This window comes from Myxocyprinus asiaticus, chromosome 5 (assembly GCF_019703515.2).
Source record: "Myxocyprinus asiaticus isolate MX2 ecotype Aquarium Trade chromosome 5, UBuf_Myxa_2, whole genome shotgun sequence".
Lineage (NCBI taxonomy): Eukaryota > Metazoa > Chordata > Actinopteri > Cypriniformes > Catostomidae > Myxocyprinus > Myxocyprinus asiaticus.
This window is the reverse complement of record NC_059348.1, coordinates 10,731,129-10,746,671: the sequence shown is the minus strand read 5'-3', so window position 1 is coordinate 10,746,671 and position 15,543 is coordinate 10,731,129. Positions and strand designations below refer to the sequence as shown.

The 15,543-nt window shown below is 41.2% G+C and overlaps 1 protein-coding gene across 2 annotated transcripts in view; it reads right to left on the bottom strand.

Annotated features, from left to right (window-relative positions):
* The window catches only part of LOC127440769 (gastrula zinc finger protein XlCGF57.1-like), a 216,730-nt gene that overhangs the window by 46,531 nt on the left and 154,656 nt on the right, over positions 1 to 15,543 (bottom strand). The window lies entirely within an intron of this gene.

Genomic DNA, 15,543 nt, shown 5'->3' with positions numbered 1-15,543 from the left:
TGGGGCTATCATGTTTTACAGTGTACTTTCAGTATGACATGTTTTTAATGTTATTAATGATGAACTTGAGTCAGAACATATAAGGGACCTCAATGGTCTTTTTTCCTTAACCCACTGTAAAGCCAGTAAGATTGCTACCATTTCTCCAGTGTACACTAAAAGATTCTTTTATTAACCTGAATATTGAATCCAGAACCGTGAATGCCACACCTATTTTGTTTTCAATAATTTTCGATGCATCTGAATATATATGGACATAGCTATAATAATTATCCTGGCATGCACTTATGTGTTATTTGGTTTAGACCCCTGATCCTTGTTTTCTTTAACAGTGTCATACTGTATCTACAGTAGGTTGCAGTAACAACCACTGAGGATCCAGCTTTTCTTTATCCCAACATGGTTTTATAGTGACTCTTGTGGGGTGTTCTTGATTGTGAACTTGTATATTGACCCAATAATTTAATGACAGTTGTACTCTTCAGAGTTCTAAAGGCATTTCTCCCATTTCAATCTGTAATGCTGTGTTTGGTGTTGATCTATTAGCCCCTGTACATACCCTCATCAATACGACCATTTTTCTACTTTTGTAATTGCTTCTTGCATTTTCTTAACAATATATTCTACATTCTTTCCTCATTTCCAAATCGCTCCATCATCTGCAAAAAGAGAGAACGCTATTCCTTCTTTAATATTTAAAAACACATCATTAGTCATAATAGAAAATAATAAAGGACTGATTATACTTCCCTGTGGCGTTCCATTTTCTACAATCAAATTCCTTGTGTAATTCTGCCCAATTTGAACTTGAATAGATCTACCAAATATTTTTTTTTTAATCCATCTAATAATTTTTCCTTTAACTCCCGCTTTTCGTAGTTTCATTATCAATCCCTCTTTCCACATCCAGGGTTAGGGAGTAACGGAATACATGTAACGGGATTAGGTATTTAAAATACAAAATATAAGTAACTGTATTCCACTACAGTAATATTTAGTCCTTTCAGATGGAAAACATTTATACATATATATGATGTGATCCAAAGTGCATTTGAACAGCGGTGAAACACTTTCTTATGATGTGTTACATTCATACGAGCAGACAGAGAAGTAATTTTGAAGTAAGTTTGGAGCAGAAGAAATAGAAATAAACCTTGTGTAAATTGTCAGCTTTACGCTAAGCTAAAATGCTGTTTCTAGCCATTTTACATGCACGTTACCAGGCACGTTTTATTAAAAAAAAATTAATGTTAGATCATAATTTTTTTTTTTTTTCTAGTAAGACCTTTGATATTAGGGCAAAAATCATATACTTGATAATAATTTTTGTATTGTTTTCCTGTAAAAATATCTAAAAATCCTTAAAACAAGATCAATTAGATTTATCTTGTTTTAGAAACAACACTGCATAAGATATTTAGGTTTTTCAGAGAATGTATTTTTAACATGTGTATTTTGTCTTACTGTACTGGCAGAGTTTTTATAGTCAGAACAAGTGAAAAAATCTACCAGTGCTGAAGAAGTAATCCAAAGTATTTAGAATACATTACTGACCTTGAGTAATCTAATGGAATACATTACAAATGACATTTTACAGCATGTATTCTGTAATCTGTAGTGGAATACATTTCAAAAGTAACCCTCCCAACCCTGTCCACATCATATCGTATGCTTTCTCGATATAAAAAAATACTGCCACTACGCTTTCCCTGTTAATCTGTGCTCTACTTACTTCATATTCTAAACACACTGTAGGATCCATTGTACTTCTACCTTTTCTAAATCCACTTTGATAATTTATCCTTTAGTTTCCATATAATATGTTAACCTCCGATTGATCATTTTCTCCATCACTTTACATATATGGAACATTAAAGCAATTGGTCTGTAATCATTTGGACTGCTACCTTCCTTCCCTGCTTTACGGATTGGTCCCACAGCTTCCTTCCAGCAACTAGGCAATTTCCTCAATTCCCACACCTTATTATATAACTCAAGAAGAATATTTTTGGATGATTCACTTAGATTAAACATCATTATATAACAAACCTGATCTTGACCTGGCACTGATAATCTAGTATTCTTTAAAGCAGTATTTCATTCTCCTATAGTAAATGATACGTTCAATGTATCATTAGCATTTTCTAAAATTAGTTCTCTATTTTTTAATGTAGTTTCCTTTCGCCCTCTCCTACCTTCTTCAGTGATATTATCCGAACAGTGAATTTTAACAAATGCTTTCATAAGCATTTCAGCTTTCTCTACCTCAGTTATCGCAGCCTCCTCGTTGTTTGTTAATGTTGCATATCTATATTCTCTCCTACTCCCATTCATTCACCTTATCAATTTCTGTTTCTCTTTCCTCTGTCTCACAAAATGATCTCCAATATTCTCTTTTTGTTGTTTTAACTGCTCTTCTTACATTTGCTTGCATTCTCTTATATTTGACCAGGTCCTCAAAGTTATGAGTTCTTTGTAGTATTTTAAATGCTTTGTTTCGCTCTTTAACTGCTGTCCCACATTCTTTTGTCCACCATGGAACAATCTTCTTTTTACAATTTCCTAAACGCCCTGGAATTGACTTAATTGCAGTTGGACTTAGGCCTATATGTTCATCTTCTTTCCTAAACACAAGAATGATTATGAATTCATCCTTATCCACCACAAATATAAACGGTCCTCTGTCCTTTAAAATATTAAATGCAATAAAATTATTATTTTCTGAACAAAGGCTTAAAAAGTGTTCAAGTTTTTGAAATGCGACCAAAATTTTATGTTTTATGGTTTTAAAATATATTTTTTTAGTTCACACAGTACAAAACATACACTTTGTCTGCATTGCTAACAATATGCCTGTTTCAGTCATCTTTTCTTTCTTTTTTGTGCTGTGTCAAACAAAAGACGAATATAATTAGAATTTCTTTTCTTCACTGATGTATCTGTAAAATGACGACATCATCTGGCTAGCATAAAGAAAATACACAAAAATATTTAATGACATTGACGAGCGGTGTTAGACTACTGAGCATGCAAAAAATTTAACTTTTTAAACATTTAAACATGTTATTCCTGCAACAACTTAATGACAACTATACAGCGGTGCCAGGGCTCCAGACTAAAAAAAAAAAAATACTTATGAGCCATTGGCTCTTAAACTGAAACATTAAGGAGCCAAGTGGCTGTTTTTAGTCGCCAAATCACAGATTTGCTCAATTTAGATTGCTGTTCAGAAACACAATAGAAAGCAGAAGAAAGAAAGACAGCTGATAATTAATCGAAGATTTAATAAACAGTATATGTAGTTGAGAAGATAAGTTTGCATTCCCTTTTGTCTCATAAATGTTCACACCCCTTTCAAAATGTATACAAATATAAGAGATATAAGATTTTTTTTTATTTAGTACTGCTCTTCAGAATCTACATTACAGATATTTACATAAAGTATAGTATGCATATAGTAGTGTGTTGTCTTCTTGAGCATCAGTGAATGTTTGCACCTTGTGTAATAGTTGTGTACAAGTCCCTCAATTGTCCTAAGTGTCAAAAGTTTTATATATATATATATATATATATATATTAAAATATTGCCTTTTTCTTTTCTGTTACCGGATGGCCAGAGACTACAAGAGAGCAAATTGAATGAAATTCCAGATTCAGTTTATTGTGCTACTCCAATCCCAATCAATAATTACCAGAAGAAGAAAAATGTGGTACACAATACGGGACTTTTAATTATAAAGAAGCCCGAAATATACATGGGACTCTTATTTTGAAATGTCTGCGCCCTCAGTTGTGAGCTCACTAATGGCTGATTTGCTTAGAAAGTGAATCTGATTCAAACTACTAACCTGAGCTCCTGAGTTCTTATCCTCAGTTCTTTTTGGATGATTCATGAAAGAGCTTCAAAAGAATAATTTGTTCACGACTCTCTCATGCTGGGTTTGTTGTTGCGTGCGGTGCAGCGAGCTCGTCATCACAACAGAATGGGTGAAAAGCGGTGCAAGACACACTGGTGCGTGCTCTAAAGATGTATTCAATAACTCACAAGATGATATCTGACGAAAGCGCATATGAACGTACACAACCCAACTGTCACCAATGGTGACTAGATTTTAAATTATTGTCACAATCAATTATTTTTGGTCGCATTTGTGACCATTTTAGTCACAGTCTGGAGTCCTGGGTGCATAATGTACTGCAGCAGAACAGCAACAATAATATCAATTATGGGGGGGGGGGGGGTTAAATAAATGTCTTCAGAAGTGGTATGATAGAGGTGTGGGTGAGAAACAGATAAATATTTAAGTGGGCTCACATTGACTGATCCAATCACAATGGAGATTAATTTGCTTATAGAATACTTGAGATGTAATGAAATGTCAAATGTGATTGAAATTAACAAGAAAGTGTTATCTTAATTTTTTTTCTCAAAAAAGCATCTTTCTGTCTTAAAAGTATTTGCATTAAGTTGACAAATTGTGCCCTATACCAATTGCCCCAGTATCTACACTATATGTAAAAATGTAAACGTAAATATAACCGCCCTGGGGGCTTTTTACCCCAAGTCAGGGAGCCTTTTACCCCAGGTATGGGGTAAAATGTCACGGTCCGGTCACTTTGTCAGGTTTAGGTTCTGCCTGACGGGACCATGGCAGTATCGGCCTGCCTTTGTATTTTGTGTTCCCCCTTTGTGTAAGCGCACGGGTCTGGTTGTTTGGACCGGCGTGCGCGTGTCACCCCCATGCACTCTACGGTGATGTCACGGCACCTTGCCATGTTGTGTGTTATGCCTGTGGTGGACCGTGGCATCATCGTCCCCTGTCTATCTTGTGTTCGTGTTTTGTGTGGGTGCACGGGTCTGGCGGTGGGTTATCGCTCTGCACGATATGCCGCCGTGTGCCCTCCGGTGATGTCACGGTCATGGCACCTTGCCAGGTTGTGTGTTACGCCTGTGGAGGACCGTGGCATCATCGTCACTTGTCTTTTTTGTCAAAGTGTGTTTATGTTTTGCCTTTATGTGTTTCAGGTGTCGCTGGCATGCTGAATCAGCATTTCCATGGGAACCCTGATTGTTTCCATGGGAACACTGATCATTACAACCTTCAGCTGCAAGCGACGCCTGCCTTGTGTTTGTTTATCTTATTTAAACCCCCGCGTGTCATGTCCGATGTCGGATCACTGTTTACTGTTACCGTGTTTACTGCCACTGTGCATGTTTACTGTTACTGTGGTGTCTGTAACTGTTACTGATGTGTTTAACTGTGCTCTTGTGCAGTTGGAGCTGGCTGCAGTTAGTTCCAGAAGAGGAGTTACCTTATGTGCGGCTAATGAGCCAGCACCCATCCCTGCCATGGCCAATGAGAGAGTCCTTGAAGCCTCGTCCGTCCCAGTGCCAGCGCTTGAAGCCTCGTCCGTCTCAGTGCCAATGCTTGAAGCCTCGTCCATCCCAGTGCCAATGCTTGAAGCCTCGTCCATCCCAGTGCCAACGCTTGAAGCCTCGTCCGTCCCAGTGCCAACGCTTGAAGCCTCGTCCATCCCAGAGCCAGTGTCTGAAGCCTCAGCCATCCCAGTGCCAGCGCTTGAAGCCTCGTCCATCCCAGAGCCAGCGCCTGAAGCCTCAGCCATCCCAGTGCCAGCGCCTGAAGCCTCAGCCGTCCCAGTGCCAGCGCCTGAAGCCTCAGCCGTCCCAGTGCCAGCGCCTAAAGCCTCGTCCGTCCCAGAGCTGGCGCCTAAAGCCTCTTCAATTCCAGAGCCAGCACCTGAAGCCTCAGCCATCCCGCTGCCAGCAACCAGAGCCACGAAGGCTGTTTCCCTGCTGCTGCTGCCAGCAGCCAGGGCCACGTTGGCTGTTCTCCTGCTGCCGCTGCCAGCACCCAGAGCCACGAAGGCTGTTCCTCTGCTGCCGCTGCCAGCGCTCACAGCCACTGGACTGTTCCCCTGTCCCTGCCAGTGTCCCTGACCACGGAGGTCGCTCCCCTGTCCCTGCCTGTGTTTACAGCCATGAAGGCTGGTCCCCTGCCACTACCAGTGCCCACGACCATGGAGGTCGTTTCCCTGTCCCAGTCTGTGTTCACAGCCATGAAGGCTGTTCCCCAGCCACTGCCAGTGCCCACATCCATGGAGGCTGTTTTCCCATTACTGCCTGTGCTCACAGCCATGGAGGCTGTTCCCCTGTCGTTATCAGCGTCCACGTCAGAGCTGTCCACATCTCTGCCCCCTGAGCCTCTCCCCCCTGAACCCTGTCTGGCAGTGGCCGCCCAGTTCCCAGATCTTACCCTAAGGCCCCCTCCCCAGTCTCCAGACCCCTCCCCTTTCCTTAAACTCTCTCCCTGGTTTCCCGCCCTTTCCTTGTTTCTTGTTCTTTGTTAAGTGTTTGTGTTGTTTTGTTTTTTTTATGTTCCCGTTTGGGATGCCAGGAAGCATCCCTTCAAGGAGTGGTGGTGGTGTAGTGGACTAAAGCACTGAACTGGTAAGCAAAAGTTTGTTGGTTCAATCCCCACAGCCACCACCATTGTGTCCTTGAGCAAGGCACTTAACTCCAGGTTGCTCCAGGGGGATTGTCCCTGTAATGAGGGCACTGTAATTTGCTTTGGATAAAAGCATCTGCCAAATGCATAAAATGTAAATGTAAAAAATGTAAGGGGGGGTACTGTCATGGTCCGGTCGCCCTGTCAGGTTTTGGTGATACCTGACAGGACCGTGGCAATATCAGCCTGCCTTTGTGTTTTGTGTTCCCCCTTTGTGTGAGTGCATGGGTCCGGTTGTTTGGACGGCCATGCGCATGTCACTGCCGTGCGCTCTCCAGTGAGATTTGTGTGTTCACCTGTGGTGGACCATGGCATGATTGTCCCTTGTCTGTCCTGTGTTTGTGTTTTGTGTGGGTGCATGGGTCTGGCGGTGGGTTATCGCTCTGCATGATTTGCCGCCGTGTGCTCTCCGGTGATGTCACGGTCATGGCACCTTGCCAGGTTGTGTGTTATGCCTGTGGAGGACCATGGCATCATCGTCCCTTGTCTTTTTTGTCAAAGTGTGTTTACGTTTTGCTCTTGTGTGTTTCAGGTGTCACTGGCATGCTGAATCAGCGTTTCCATGGGAACCCTGATTGTTTCCATGGGAACGCTTATCATTACCACTTTCAGCTGCGAGCGACGCCTGCCTCGTGTTTGTTTCTCTTATTAAAACTCCTGTGTGTGTCATGTCCGATGTCAGATCACTGTTTACTGCCACTGTGTGTGTTTACTGTTACTGTGGTGTCTGTAACTGTTACTGTTGTGCAGTTGGAGCTGGCTGCAGTTAGTTCCAGAAGAGGAGTTACCTTCTGTGCTCGTTGGCCACCACCCTCGCCAGTTCGGTGCCCAGCTGTTGAGGAGGAGGATTCCTCAGATCTCTGCCCGCATCTTGGGGGAGGATCAAGTTTGCCTGGGCTTGTTTTATTTGAGTTTGAAAAGGAACTGTTTTGTGTTTGATTAATAAATCCAATTGATTGAACTTTCCCTCTGCCCTTGGGTCCTGCCTTCCCTGCACTCTGACAGTAAAAGGCCCCCTTGCCACTTTTTAATGAATTTTATTCAAAACAAACTTCTGTTGTAATTTATTTTCATACAAATTATGCTGCACTGTCCATAATCAATACAAATTCATTTATTTCTTGAATCTTGAAACACTTTGTGGTCAGAAAAAAAGCAAATTTTCCTTAGGGTGTGCCTTTAGCCCTGTTTTTCTCTAAATCTTAATGACCTAATGAAACCTTTGGATGGATAGAAATCATCAGAGTCGGAGCCAGGATAATTTACCCGAGGGGGCATTTGAAATTTTGAAGGGGGCACAGATTTGTCACTTTACCCTTTAAGCTGCTGAAAATTACATTTTTTCCCCCCAATACCTTTGTTATCATCTATAATGCAACATGAGTCATGGCTTTGATAGATATGCACATGCATAAGCTCAACTAAAACATCACCAAACATTCAAAAATAAATAAAATCTATTAAAATAAGTTACAATTTGTATGCTCATTTTCTCACTTTCCTAATAATTAATTATTTAAAAATAAGCACGAGGCAAATGTTAATAAAAAATTGACAGTAACTAAAATCACTGGTGAGAGAACTATAACATTCCATTGAATAAAAACTGGACTGAGGCTTGCAAACCACACTAACCTAAACACCTCCTAAAGCAGAGCACATGATATATGTTCACTTCCTGGTGTTGTGAAGCAGAGGCTGCAGCCAGAAGATGCTTCTTTATCACTTGCCTGTATATATGTGTCTGAAATCGTGGCATGTCAGCACTTTAAAATATGCCAAAAATATACAAAATAAACAAAAAGTGATAAAAATGTTTGTCTAATAAATGTCCAATCAAATGATCCTCAGGACTGCACATTCAAAAAAATTGCCTATATTTAATATTTACGCATTTCAGTTTCATAACATAATTAAATTAATAAAAGCTCAATATATTTACATTTTAGTAATTAATCTTTTTTTTTCAAACGTATTCAATTTGATGGAATTTTGTTATGATTTTGTTTGTTTGAGTGCATGAAATTCTATCCGTTTATCAACCTAAATAAAACAAGACAACTTCACTTACATGTAAGGAATAATTGATGATGGACCACTGAATTATTGAAAAATAATGCACACTGAGGTGGTAATGTGGTCCCGACGCGCAGCGAAACTTTGTTTATATGGTTATTTTGTTGTGGTAGCATGTAAGGTGTGTGGGTGGGTGGGTGAGACAAGAGCGAGAGAGAGAGAGAGAGAGAGAGAGAGGGAGCCCAAGGACGCTTTTCAATCGAAATTGAAATAAATGTAGGACATTCTTCTCCAATGTACTTAACCAATGTCTTTGTTTTTATTGGTTATTTTGTTGTGGTAGCCTGTAGGGCTCTTTGAAATAACTGTAATAATTTGGTGAAGTGATATGGAACCGTTACGCAGTCAAGACCTGGAACAACTTTATAGCTGTGCGTTTACTTGAAAAGTAATTGCACACCTTAGAACGTCCGTCAACCAATCAGAATCAAGCATTCAACAGACCCGTGGTATAATCATAAACAAAACACAACGATAGGTATAGTAAACTGCTGGACTCACAATTAGAACAACTTAATGCGCCAGTACTGGTGTTTAACCTCTTTTGTTGAGGACCGCATCTCTCCATACTTGCACTTTTTTGTTACATCATTTAGTTAAATCCTTATCTTAGTTAAATTCCTTTTCTTAAATCCATTTCCTTCTTTTAGCCTTTGAGCCTCTTACTGAATTATATGGCAGACAACAGTCAAGAAAGAGAACAGTCAATTGATAGTCACCTTTCACTTGAAATATTGAAATACTCACCACAAATAGTTTAAGAATTAATTTTGAATATTGTTCAGGTTGTGTGTTAAGAATAACTGAGTTGAATATTCAGGCTGTCAAAAAAAGTTAAACTAATTTAAAAGATATTAACTAAATTATTAAAATTGGTTCAAATACAACCCTGGAAATCATTTAAGATTTTGAAATGGAGTTCTTTCATCTTCCAACAAAGTATAGTCATGACATTACTGATGTAAAAAACAGCACCATTACTATTTGAAAAAAGTCATTTTTGATCAAATCTAGACAGGCCCCATTTCCAGCAGCCATCACTCCAACACCTTATCCTTGAGTAATCATGCTAAATTGCTAATTTGTTGCTACAAAATCACTTGCCACTATATCAAACACAGTTGAAAGCTATTTGTTTCATTAAATGAAGCTTAACTTTGTATTTGTTTTTGTGTTGCCACATTATGCAATAGACTGGCATGTCTTAAGGTCAATATTAGGTCAAAAATGGTGAAAAAAAAAGAAACAAAAAAGAAAAGAAACCGCTTTCTCTAGAACTCGTCAGTCAATCATTGTTTTGAGGAAAGAAGGCTATACAGAGCTTGACATTGCCAAAAAAAAAAAAAAAAAAAACCTGAAGATTTCATACAAAGGTGTACACTACAGTCTTCAAAGACAAAGGACAACTGGCTCTAACAAGGACAGAAAGAGATGTGGAAGGTCAGATGTACAACTAAACAAGAGGATAAGTACATCAGAGTCTCTAGTTTGAGAAATAGATGCCTCACATGTCATCAGCTGACAGCTTCATTGAATTCTACCCACTCAACACCAGTTTCATGTGCAACAGTAAAGAGAAGACTCAGGGGTGCAGGCCTTATGGGAAGAATTGCAAAGAAAAAGCCACTTTTGAAACATAATAACAAAAAGGAAAGTTTAGAGTGTACAAAGAAACACAGACATTGGAAAACAGATAATTGGAAAAGAGCGTTATGGATCTTAACCCCATTGAGCTTTTGTGGGATCGGCTAGACTGTAAGGTGCATGAAAATTGCCCGACAAGACAGCCACATCTATAGCAAGTGCTACAGGAAGCGTGGGATGAAATGTCACCTGAGTATCTGGACAAACTGACAGTTAGAATCCCAAGGATCTGCAAAGCTCTCATTGCTGCATGTGGAGGATTTTTTGATGAGAACTCTTTTAAGTAGTTTGAGAAGTTCTAACCATTTTTTTTCAAATTGTAATAATAATAATTTGTCATGTTATTATTGTCCTGACTATACATTGTGATCAGTTGAATGCCACTTTGGTGAATAAAAGTACCAATTTCTTTCCATAAGAGCAAAATCTGTACATTATTCCAAACTTTTGGCCACCAGTGTATGCTTTACAGTTCTCAAAATGTCTGTTGTTAATTGCGGCACATACCTCTATCAGCTCTGGGTCAGTAGCAGAGGCTTCCTCTACCTCTCTGGTAGTCAGAACTTTGGGTGTTGAGTTTACAGCAATAAATCTGACATACTCCTCAGATCCGTGTGTATGTTTCTCTGTTTTTGATGTCTCCCCTAGCAGCCTTGACAATAGTACTGCAATGTTTAGCTTGCCAGGTATGTATACTACTCTGAAGTTATACGGTTGTAATTGGAGGACCCATCGCTCTATATGAGCACAGGGTTTGAAGCGAGGGCTGTATATGGCTTCTAAAGGTTTGTGGTCGGTGACCAAATACAATTTCCAGCCATAAACATATGGATGTAACCTCTCACATTCCCAAACGAGGGCAAGGGCCTCTTTTTCTGTCTTTGAATATCTGCGTTCACAGTCTGTCAGACAGCGGCTCACATAGGTATGTCTTTACTGAAGTATGCTAAAGTGCTTGCTTTAGCTAGTCCGTCTTTCAGTGTGCTGAATGCATGTTTTTGCTCTTGTCCAAACTCAAAACATGTGTTATTTCTTATCAAGTGTTGGAGGGGTTCTGACAATGGGGGTTCACACCCTCTCTTCTGTCAGACCAATTCCTTTCTCTGATAAAAGAATTCCCATGAATATTAGTTTGGTCATGTTGAACTGGCACTTTTCAGGGTTTAGAGTTAGTCCACCCTCAGCATGTCTTGCCATGACCATGTGCAGATGTTGGTTATGTGTCTCTTGATCACCAGCATGAACAATCACGTCATCCTAGATGATTTCAACACCTTCAATCCCAGCTAATGCATTGGCAATCTCATGTTGATACTGTTCGCTGGCTGAGGACACACCGAATATCAGTCTTTTATAATGGTACACACCATTATGCACCGTAAACGTGGTGATCTCAGTGATTCAGGGCTGAACTCCAACTGGTGATAACCCCACTTCAAATCCAGCTTACTGAATACAATTGAGCCATTGATGCCCTTGAGAATCTCATCCACAGTAGGTATAGGGTAGCGTTCCCTTACTATGGCACAGTTTGCCTGCCTCATGTCTAGGCATAGTCTTATCTCTGAGTTGGCTTAGGCACAATGACCACATGATTCACCCAAGGGGTGGGACCACTGACATGATCAATAATGTCTATGTCCATTAGCTCTTTTATTTTCCGCTCCACCACCCCTCTGAGATTAAACGGTATGCATCTGAGCGGCTGCGCCACTGGTTTTACATTTGGGTCTATGTACAACGCAACTTGGTTTGTGTTCTGCTTACCAATCCCGTTGAATACTTGTGGGTATTTTTGCTGTAGCGCTTGTTTTCTGTTAGTTACAGCAGATATATCAGCACCAATTTTCAACACTCCCAGCTTAACAGCAGTCTCTCTTCCTAAGAGTGGTTCCCCTTTTCCTCTGATCACAATGAATTCAGCCTGCTCTGTTCTGTTTGCTATTTGCACTTCACAGGTGAATGCATCCTTCACTGTTAGAGGTTGGTTTGAGGAGTATGAGTAGAGCTTTCTCTCTGTTTCAGGAATGGATGACTTGCATTTTATGTTCTCTGATTTGAGATTTTCCCACATGCCTTCATCAATCACATTACTCGTGGCACCATAATCGATTAGAAGTCTTAATTTAACACCACCCACAAGGAAGGTCAGTCTCTCTGTTATATTATCCTCATGGACTACAAATGCATAATCCATTTGTTCTTCCACATTGTTGACATGTTGCTTTTTTGAACATTTTGTATGGCACATTTTTGAAAAATGATCCTTGCCATTGCATTTATGACACACTTGTCCACGTGCAGGGCAAGTTTGGTCTCTGCCTAAGTAATCATTGCATCTGCATCTGTAGCATTTTCTTTCTGTTTTGTCATCTTTTTTGTCTGTGTGTCTTCTTTTGCTGTACCTTGTGCCTTTAAATTCTCTCTCACTTTTCCCTCTTTTTGGCACAATGTGATTAACGGAGCCTGAATCGGCTTTTGGTGACATAACTGATATTTGCTCCTCAATTCTTTCACACTGAGAGGCCAATTCCACTGAGCGAGCGAGCGTTAGATTCGGCCCTTCTTTTAACAGTTTTCTCCTAACATAATCTGAGATGCATTTGCTGAGAATGACATCTCTTATCTGATTATCTGTGTCTGCTCGAAAAATACAGTCTTTTGCGGCTTACCGCAGACGAGTAGCAAATTTTTGCACTGTCTAACCTGTTTTCTGTGTCAGCTTACGAAAAGCCTGCCGAGCAAATGCTGCGTTAACTTGGGGCACAAAGTATGAATTCAAAGCAGTCACTGCTGCATCGTAGTCAGTAACCTCCCCCGTGTTTTCCAAAGTTGAAAAGATGTCCTGTACATCTGGTTCCGCAAGGTGTAATAATAAGGTTCTCCTCTGTTTAGTTGCATCCACTGATTCTTCTGTGATGATAAGTCCCTTACGATCCGCATATAATTCAAAAGACTTGAGCCATCTTGTCCATCTTGGCCCTAGCGTGGTTGGGTCTGAAAAACACTCAAAGTTTTAAATTCCACTTTTCTAAATTTTTTCGGCTGCAACGTGCAAATACACTCCACTTGTTCGATATCCTTGTTGCCAGTGTTACATTTCTGTCTGTCTTAGATTAATTAGACAGTGATTCTGAATGAAATCAAAAACACAGACACTTGTTTACTCGAACTGTACAGTGCGTACCACTTCTTTACTAGTCAAGTTTTTTATCACACCCGAACATGGTGACGTCACATATGAGTACCCGCAGGTAATGATCCTCAGTCATCCTAATACATGATATAATATAAAATGTAATTCCTATATATAAAGCTGGAAGAGAAGGTGTCACAGAAAAATATGAAAGAATAGTAAAACAACCAGACTTTTGAAGGATGGCATTTACAAATGTTTGAAATTCCTTAGAAAGGCACAGAAAGCTGTGTTTTAAAGAAAAATCATTGTAGCTAAGAACATTCCCATGGTTGTCCATCATATACAGTATAGAATAAATGTTATACTTAAACCCAGGGCGGCCGATAAGGGGAGACAACTGGACATTTTGTCCCAGGCCAGGCCGGACTGGAGGGCGGGGGCACACAGAAAGGTTGTTCATATTGTAGAGCACATCTAAACCCGTTCAGCAGGAGACAGATTTTAACATGGAGACAGTGCACAACAGCGAAAGCGAAAACCGCCGGGGTAGTGCACGTTGCTGGAAAAACTGTTCGCGCACACTCCAGAACACTCTTTTATATAACTAACCTCCAAATAATTTACCTTATAGGTTGTGACTGGCTTCACTATTGCCATAGTCTTTAGCAGAATTTCTATTTTCTGTATATTTGCATTGAGTTTTTTTCATCAAGTTCTCACTCCAGAAAGGGGCTGAACTGCCTGGATCTAAAAAGGTATATGTAGGAACCATCTTAGTTCCTTTTAGCAATTTTAGTTGTACTGGGGTAATGGCAAGCATTCCTTTTCTGCCCAGTTACACCCAGTCTAAGGGAGACTAATGCACTGCTCCCTGCTGCCTTATCCTGACAGCCTTTACCTGCCTCCAGGCACTCTGTGGTTTTACAGTTTGAGTTAATCCCTCCATATGTCCATTTTCCTCTTTATCCTTATGCATTGGGTGTTTCCCCTCACAGTTTTCACAGGTCATCCTTCTTTTTTTTGCTTGGATGGCCTTTTGTCAGACAACCTAAACAAAGAAACTTCTCTTTCAGGAACTCCCCCTTCCCTATCTATCACTCACTCGATGTTGTGTCGATGTAGTGACACTAGGGGTCACTCTTGGGAGCCTGAGACGCCTCTGGTCTTTGATAAAAGGCCAATGAAAATTGGCGAGTGGTATTTGCATGCCACTCCCTCGGACATACGGGTATAAAAGGAGCTGGTATGCAACCATTCATTCAGATTTTCTCTTCGGAGCCGAATGGTCATGCTCACTGAGCTGAATACTACTGTTCATTCACCTCTGCTGGATCTGACGGTGCATTTCAGCGGCTTCTCCCCCCTCTGCACTGGTGCACTGCAGAGAATGCCCCTGGGCGCTTCGGCAGAAATAAAAGAGTATATTTCTCAAAAAGAGCGGCACACACGGAACGACTTTTTAAAGACGCGTCTTTCTAAAGATGCTTTTCCGATTGTGTGTTATTCCTGGTTGCGCTCATTATCTCTCACCTTCTGACGGTCACCATCACTGTCTTTCATGTCTGGGCACTGCTCACGCGGAGACAGCGTTCGTGGATGGTCATGTTCTCATTGCGAGAATATGTCCATGGCAACGTTGCGGTCACGGCTCGCCTTCGTAAGAAAGCAAGCCACCCCAGAGGCTCCCGCCTTGGTCCTTTTACCCACGGGTATGAGGCCAGTGTGGCTAGCACTGGGAGCGATTTGGGGATCCCAATGGGACCGCCTCCGCCGGGTATCCCCCCACGGACCTCCCATTCCCCAGCACACTCGTCTGCCCCGATCGGGCTTCCGGATGAGTCTGCCGGCTCGTCTCACGGCGAGTTCGACCTCTTATTCAGAGCCCGCGAAAGTGATGAGTTCTCGAGCGCAGCATCGGAGAGCGGGCTCGTCCAGTCGGAAGCCTCAGCTGGGCTCCTCCCTTCGGAGACGATAGGTCACGGTGCACCTATGCCTGCAGAGCGCCGCCACCTGCCGTGGACACCCTAAGATCCCGTCCAAGCCCTGTAGGCTCACGTCGTCCCTGATGGCTAAAGTCTACAGTGCTGCTGGACAAGCCGCCTCCGCCCTGCACGCCATGGCTCTCCTGCAAGTCCGCCAAGGCGCTAAAGGAACTGC